This window comes from Pongo abelii, chromosome 18 (assembly GCF_028885655.2).
Source record: "Pongo abelii isolate AG06213 chromosome 18, NHGRI_mPonAbe1-v2.0_pri, whole genome shotgun sequence".
NCBI classification, from domain to species: Eukaryota; Metazoa; Chordata; class Mammalia; order Primates; family Hominidae; genus Pongo; species Pongo abelii.
Window position 1 is genome coordinate 47,168,754 of NC_072003.2, and position 7,785 is coordinate 47,176,538.

Sequence of the window (7,785 nt, forward strand, 5' to 3'; positions counted from 1 at the left end):
AATAAGAATTGCTGATATTAGGGAGGTAATTAATTGGCCAGTAGCCAAAGAGAGACCCTTTATTCCTAATAAAGGAGTCCAGGCTCCAGCTTGAAGAGTCAGGATCTCTATTGTGGGCTTCATTCTTGCCAGGATTTGAAGAGAAACCCTTTACTAATCCACACTTTGCAACACAATACACCTGATGAGTCACTGGTGCTGTTGGTGAGAGCCTAAATAATCATCATTCCAACTAGAAGAATGCTTGTGCTTGCTTTCTGTTGCCATAGAAACAGTGCAGCTCCTGTCTCCCTGTTGCTTTGGTAACCCACCCCCCTTTCCTCACATCGCTACTGCTAGGGTATTTTGCTGCCAAGATAATGGTCTCTATTATGGATTGAATGTTAATGGGCAGTCCTCTACCCCAGCCTACACCCAGCCCCTTCTGCAGCTCCACATTTGAAGGCCTTGTCTAAGTGGCATCTCAATGAGATGGTAATAGATACTTGAATCAGATGGAGAGGAGCTGTAGTGATGGGGGTGGGAGGGGTTACAAGAAGGGTTCAGCTTCTAATCTTGAAAAGGGAGGACTGGGAACTTGGAGAGGCAAAAATGAGGAAATCATCCATTAGAGTGCCTCAGCTGTGTATGAAGCCCTAAAGCCATTTCTTCCAGTCAATAAAAGGTAATGCTAAGTAAGGCTTATTGAGGAATGAATATATGCTGGATACTGGGTTAAGTACTTTTTGCCTATTTAATCCTATTTCACAGAAGAAATGGATAAGGAATCTGTTCAGTGTCACGGAGGTTCAGAAATCAAACTCAAATCATAGTCACTGCACTAAGCTACTGCTCACTTGAGAATGGAACAAGCAAGGGTGGCATCAGAGAGTGCCCTTACACTAAAAGAGCTTACTTTTCAACTGGAAAAAGACATTTAACACAAAAGGGGAAAAATTAGAAGATGATACCTTATAGACCATGTGAAATGCAAAGTTCTGGTGCCATGTTCACAAAGAGGCGAAAGTGGGCGAGACATTATAACGGCCTTTCATTAGGAAAAAAAGAAAGAGGGCTCCTGCAGACACTGAGAGGAATGTAGGAGACAGGAGTTGCCTGATTTAGTCTCAAACCTGATACAGCAAGAATTAGGGGCAAGTTCAGGCATCAGCCCCGGAGCAGGTGTTTAACCTGAGTCACCCTGGACTGATGATGGGTTTTCAGTTGTCAGCAAAGGGAAACTTTGGCTCCTTTCCTCTTCGTTTGAGATTCAAATTTTCTTGATACTGCCTGACTCTTTTACTTTGAAATTCAAAAAAAAGTTGAAGTTTCATAGGAAATTGTTTTAAATTTTATGGCTCTCAATTTCACAATCCAATAATCCTGTTTGCTTTACAAGTAGATTTTTTTTTTAGCCACCTAAAGTCCTCCTGGCATTAAGTGGAGTATAAATCTTCAGAAATATAATTTTTATGGTGTCCTGATTTTTTTAAAATCAGAATTATGATGCTTCGACTTGTCCTTCTGTATCTTCTAATTCTGCCCCCATTCTCCTCCTTTAACACTCCAGGGCATGGAAGTCATCCAACAGCTGCTGGAGGGACTGTGCAGAGTTACGACGGAGACAGTGACTCCTCCGAAGGGGTCTCGAGGGTGAAGCATCTTGATGTCTTTATCTGCAGGGTCTTTTCAAGTCCAAAGCAGTGGTTCTCAATCCTGAACTCGTTCTAGTCATCCCTGAGAATAAACATGTGCAATTGTCAATGCCAAATCAATATATATTGGTTTAAAATGTTTATAATACAGATGTATGTTGTCAGGAAATCTTAGAGGGAGTTGAAGGCCACAGAACACCTGACAGTAATATCAATTGTTGGCTAAATGACAGCTTGCACGTGAGACTGTCTAGATTCAAATCCAGCCCAACTTCTCTCTATCTCTGTTTCTTCTCTTTCCCAGTAGCTGTGTAACCTGGGGTAAGTCATTTCATTCTCTTAAGTCTCAGCTTCCTCATCTGCAAAATGGAAGAAAAGGAAAGTCATATTTTTGTGCAGATTAAATGAGACTATGCATGAAATAGATTATAGTGGTACCTGGAATGTAATGCTTAATAGATATTAACATTTTTATTCTTAGAAAAACAAATCCACTAGATGTTTAAGGTCCTCAGAAAGATTCATCTCTCCTAGAGACTGGCCTTCTGTGTGTTTTTTCCTGTTTCAGTTTGTGAACTTTGGAATACAGGATTTCCTAACACTTCCTGCTACTGCTCTCTTAAGCTCCTACCTGGATTTGGTCATTGAGGCCCTGATTGTCTCCAGTTTTTTACCTTGCTTCATCCTTGCATCTACATACTCAGCATCCTACTTCTTGATTTCGATGGCTCTGCTTCTAGACCTAGGATAGACCCTGATCTTAGTTACTCCCTTGCTCAGGAATAGATTTCTTATATTCTTGATGGTGGACTTGAGTGTAATGGTGGATCCAGGATTTTAATTAAAAAGAGTAGGGAAGGCACCTAGGGCCTTTGTAAAAAGAAATCAGATGTCTTAGCATCCGGCGAATTGGAAACTGCTGCCCCAGAATGCAGAGGATGATTTTCTCATCAACTATACTGTGTCTGGTGTAGGGATTATAATTTAGAAAGTTCTAGCAGGAGGGTAAGTTTGTTTTGAATAGTTTTGTTGAATAACAGTCCCCTCATGTATAAGAAAGCCTTTATCTGTAACAGAGCATGCAGCCTGGAGCAATGAGGAAAATTAGAACCCACCTAGTCACTAGAGTAACTGAATCAATTTTGGGGATTCCCTGGGGTGATAGGTGGTAGTACCTCAACATGCCCACTACCTTTGCAACACTATGGGTTGCAAAAAAAAAAAAAAGAAAAAGCCTAAATATCATCCTCAATGAACAAATGAAATTGTTGAGGCTGGGCATATAGAATTAGATAATTTTATAGAGAATAGGTATGCTAAATATATATATATGTATATATGTGTGTATTTCTGTATGTGTGTGTGCATGTGTAACAAACTATACAGACAACAGAGTTTGAAAGATAATTGCCAAAATATGATAGAGCTGAAACAGAGTGGTTTGGGAGGTGAGGTGAGGTAGTACTAAAGGTAATCATTTATGTTTGGTGCTTGAAAGGCATCAAAATATCCTGGAAACAGTACACCAACTTGGAGCATTCCAGTTGCAGCTCAGTCCTCACCTTGCTGTGTGAACTTGGAGTAGACACTTTCCGTCCTGCATGATGAATGAATGTCCTATAGTTGGAGAAAAACAGATAATGAATGTGAAGGTGATTTGTAAACATGCGGTTGCTATAGAGTTGGTAGTTCAATAACGATTATGAGCCTATGTCTTGAGTTTCAATATATCTAGCCACTCTTTCTACTTGAAAATTCATGATCTTATTAAATAAAAATGTACTGATCCCATTATTTTACACGGAATGGTGCCACTGTGATGGTGGGCTATGGCTCTTATCTCAGACCTTCTGGAGTCTGTAAAATGGAAGCTTCCATCTAGGAAACTGAAACAGCCCCCTAACTAGTCTCACTGATTCCACTCATGCATTCTCCACGTAGTAGGCAGAATGAGTAATTTTTTCTTAAATATAATAATTGATACATAGAACTGTTGTATATTTCTTGTTTTTTTAAATTTCTGCCATCTATACCCAGTGTGATCTTTTAGAAATAATCAGATCATATTGGTCTTCAAGTGAAATACTTCAGTTGCCTCCTAATGAATTTATGTAATGAATGCTCCAAAACCCATCATCTAACCTAAGGACTAGAACATGCACCTAGTAACTACCTTAAGTATCTCTGTGTCCCCTACCCCACCCTCTTTTCTTTTCCCAGAGGTAATCACTATCCTGAATGTCATCTTTATAGTTCCCTTTTACAAATACTCTTTCATCCCATCTATCGAATGAAATACTTTATTATCTCAAATAATGTATTGCTTAGTTTTCTTGTTTTTGAGCTGTATAAAGATGGTATCTCACAGTACGTAGACTTGTGGGGTTGCTTTTCAAATTCATCATCTTTCTGAGATGCTGCATGTTGTGTGGTTTTGTCCTTTGATTTCTACCATGTATATCCAGTGTGATGTTTAAAAAATAATCAGATCATATTGCCCTCCAACTGAAATACTTTGATGGCCTTCCGTTGCATGTGGGGTAAATTCCAAACTCTTTACCTCCACTTACAAGGTTCTCCATGATTTATTCAGGTACTTACAGCCCTCAAGCAGCCTCCTTTATTCGAGGGATCTGGTTCTCTGTGCCAGCCTTGGCCTGTGAATTTCAGAGCATGCTGCCTCCCACCCTCTTCCTCTGCCTCTCTCCTGTTCCTACCTGGCCTTGGTAATTCAGAGGCTGCTGCCTGCCACTCCAGGCTCTGCCCTCCTTACTCCTTACACTTGCTTTCTGTTCCGACCACACTGTCCTCGCTTTCTTGTTTCTCTTATATTCCCACCTCAGAGCTTTGCACAAAATGTACCTTCCACCTGGAATGCTGCTATCCCTTTCTCTTAGTCCTGTTACTGCCCCTCTACTAGGAGATCCTGCCTTCTTATCTATGTTCTCTCTCTTGACTAAGTCAAGTAGTCTGTTCAAATCTCTCATTCTCCCCTATTCATTCTCTTTAGTGTATTCAATAAAGTGTGGAACTTAATTATATTTTCTTATTTGAATGATTATTTAGTTACTGTTTGTTTTCCTTTTGGAAATCTGATGATGTCAAGCACTACCCAAGTCATTCACCACTTTACTCCTAGAACTTAGAATAGTAGTTGGCAAGAAGTAGATACTCAGAAAACATTTGTTGACTAAATACATGCTCAAATGCATAAATTAAATAATGAATAAATTTGTTAATAGAAATCTGTCTAGAACCAGCATTTGTTTTAATGAGATCCAGTGCTATTGGCAGCCAAGTGTCTCAGCCTCTTCCTATCCCAAAGGGCTCAGATGTTCCCATGTCCCCACTTCTGAATTTCAGAGAGCTGCATTTGTGTCTGTTGCATGAGTCCTGTCCCCACAAAAGGCCATAATTATGTCATGTAGCTTAAGTTGTGCTGGAGGACGCCCTTATACCAGCCCTTAGCTCCTGGAGCTCAGTGGCCTCTCTCATCTTCCCATGTGTGTACCTTGAGTCGGTTTCCTCTCTCCAAGGAGCTGAACCTTCCTTTCTATTTGTGCTTCCTCTCTTTGGAAAAAGGGTGTGTGGGTATGCTGAAGGTTAATTTGGCAGAGTCTCTTACTGGAGGCTGAGATGACATTTCTGCTTTGACCTGTCAAGTCCTTGTGACTTTCCAGAAATTGATTTGGGTAATGACTTGTCATTATGAGTAATTAGCATTTGTGGAAGTCTGAGAAAACCTGCTTTTTTTTTCTTTAGAAACTTTACTACCCTTTTGACACTTCTACTGAGGTTTCACATTTGGTAGGGGGTCAGGTAAAATCATAGAAATGAAAGGTTATCCCTGAAAGAAGTGGAAGTGTTTCTATTTCTAGATGTATCTAGGTATAATTTCCAGATTAAATCAGATTGCCATTACACAGTTCAAGTTAAAGTTAGCATTTGTAAGTTAATATTTGAAGCAAATAAGAGAGAGACAGTTTTCATTCCTTACTCAATATGCTTGACCATGCACCAGAGGGACCATGACTAATTACTGCTCCTAGGTATTCTTGCTGACTTATGAGATGTTGAAACTGGAATAAACCTTGTTCAGTCCTCTCATTTTACAGGTGAAGAAACTGAGGCCTTTCAAAAGATAATGTGACTTTGTTTTTCTTTTTTTTTTTTTTTTTTTTTTTTTTTTTTTAATATTTAATTTATAGCTTGGAGATTGAACTAGGTGACCTTTAAAGTTTTTTCAAAATATGTGAAGTACAGAGCAATGTGTTATAAACAGTTTCAGCACTTGTGGAGATTTTCTGGGTTCACAATAGTATTTTCCTTATTCAATTCTATTACGGCAAATTCTGGCATATTCACAATTGGGCTGTCTCCATTTAAACATAGTAACTACCTTATCTGTTTTATTATCAGGGATGCATTGTGCTGGAGTCTCAATCAAGTGCCTGGAAGCTGAACGTGAAAAACACTGCCACCAGGATTACAGAGATATTGGCCATAAATGCATTCGTGGGCTCTCAAGAAGCATTAGGGATGCCATGAAGGAGGAGCATTTTTACTTTGTGTCCTACCAAATTCACTGAATTATACATTGCAATGAGGAAAGTGTGGGAAACAGCAAATCTGATCTTAGTGTGCCTTCGACTAATCCAAGCTTGTTGTTTGTGAGTTACTATTGTGAAATGATCCCCTGTGCATATAATGCAGTTAGCTTCAAATAAAAATCTGTGGCTTCAGACCTCTCTTCCTTCTTTGCTTCTTTTCTTCTCCCTTTCTTCCTTTCTTTTCTTCTTGCTCCTTCTTTCTTTCCCTTCTTCCACTCTCTCCCTCCCTTCCTTCTTGCTTTTCTCCCTCATCTCTCTCGCTCTTTTAAATCTTTCCATTTTTATTTCTGCATATGATGCTGGGCTTCCTTCCCTGTGGCTCCCAAACTAGAAAAGCATTTATGAACCCCTGATATAATGTAGGGCTTCCCAAAGTGGAGTGATTGCAAGATGATCCATTGCTATCAAGAATTAGAAATTCTAGTTATATTTATTGTATCTACAATAGGAAAAATAAGATTTTACAAATATATGATTATATTTTTACTAGTGCCACAAGTGCTACAAGATAGTGGCATGAGATCACAGATGTTTGGGTTTGGATTTCTTAGATTTGATCAGAGCAATAAGAACTTCATAGAAAGTAAAAAAAATGTGTAGTTCTATCCCTAGATCTGAACAACTTGCTCTGTGATCCTCACCAAAACACTCAGTTTTATTATTGCAGGTTTCATTCTAGATGGACATGGGAATAAATCAAGAGTTTAACTCTCTTCTTGCAATATGCCTTTGTACTTTTCTCCAGCTGTCAAGTCAACTATGGCTTTATGAAGCCTTCCTTCTTAGCATGTTGCAAAAGCAGGTATTCATGCCAGGCACCGTGTAGTGGGGCGGAGCTAGGACCAGCTTTTTCCATGTGAATACAGTAGATGACAATGACGATGATGATGATGATGGTGATGATGACAGTGATGTGTGTGTGTGTGTGTGACTAATGTGGAGTTGTGCACATCTTTATACATCTGATAAATGTTTACCTCATGTCTCTGGTATGGCACTATGTGCCAGAGACATGAGCTACAAAGATGAATAGGAATGGGTTCCACTGTCTGGTGGTAGACACAGACAGACAGCTGCAATCGATTGTGATAAGTTCCTCAACAGAAGTATCATGGGTGTGGCCATCACACTGGGATTCCTAGAGGGGGTGCACAATACAATCTCCCCCAGTACACCAATGCTTTTCAAAAAATGTTGTACGTGGACCCTGGGAAACTTGCTGAATGTGCAGATTCCTGCCCCCAACCCCAGAACTATAGAGTATAGAATATCTGAGGAGGGAGACTGGGAATATGCATTTTTGGCAAGCTCCTGGATAATTAACAAATGGTCTAATGGAATATCTTTTAAAGTACCTGAAAAATCTACTATTTGAGATGCATTTTTAGATCTTAGAGCCTTTTTTGGGTTGAAAAATCTCAATTTAAAGTGCAAATACAGGCCCCTGGAGGGAGACGGCCTGTGTCTTATTCTTTCTGAATGTCCCTCCCTACACTTGCCACCATGCCCAGCATCCTCTAGGTATTCAGTGATCAACGACT

General features: G+C 39.6%; 1 long non-coding RNA gene across 1 annotated transcript; it reads left to right on the top strand.

Annotated features, from left to right (window-relative positions):
• The first annotated feature begins 299 nt into the window (after positions 1 to 299).
• On the top strand, positions 300 to 6,703 carry LOC129050957 (uncharacterized). Its single transcript, XR_008514894.2, has 3 exons — positions 300 to 664; positions 1,550 to 1,632; positions 6,054 to 6,703. It is a non-coding gene; the product is annotated as an uncharacterized LOC129050957 (long non-coding RNA).
• Positions 6,704 to 7,785: the final 1,082 nt, after the last annotated feature.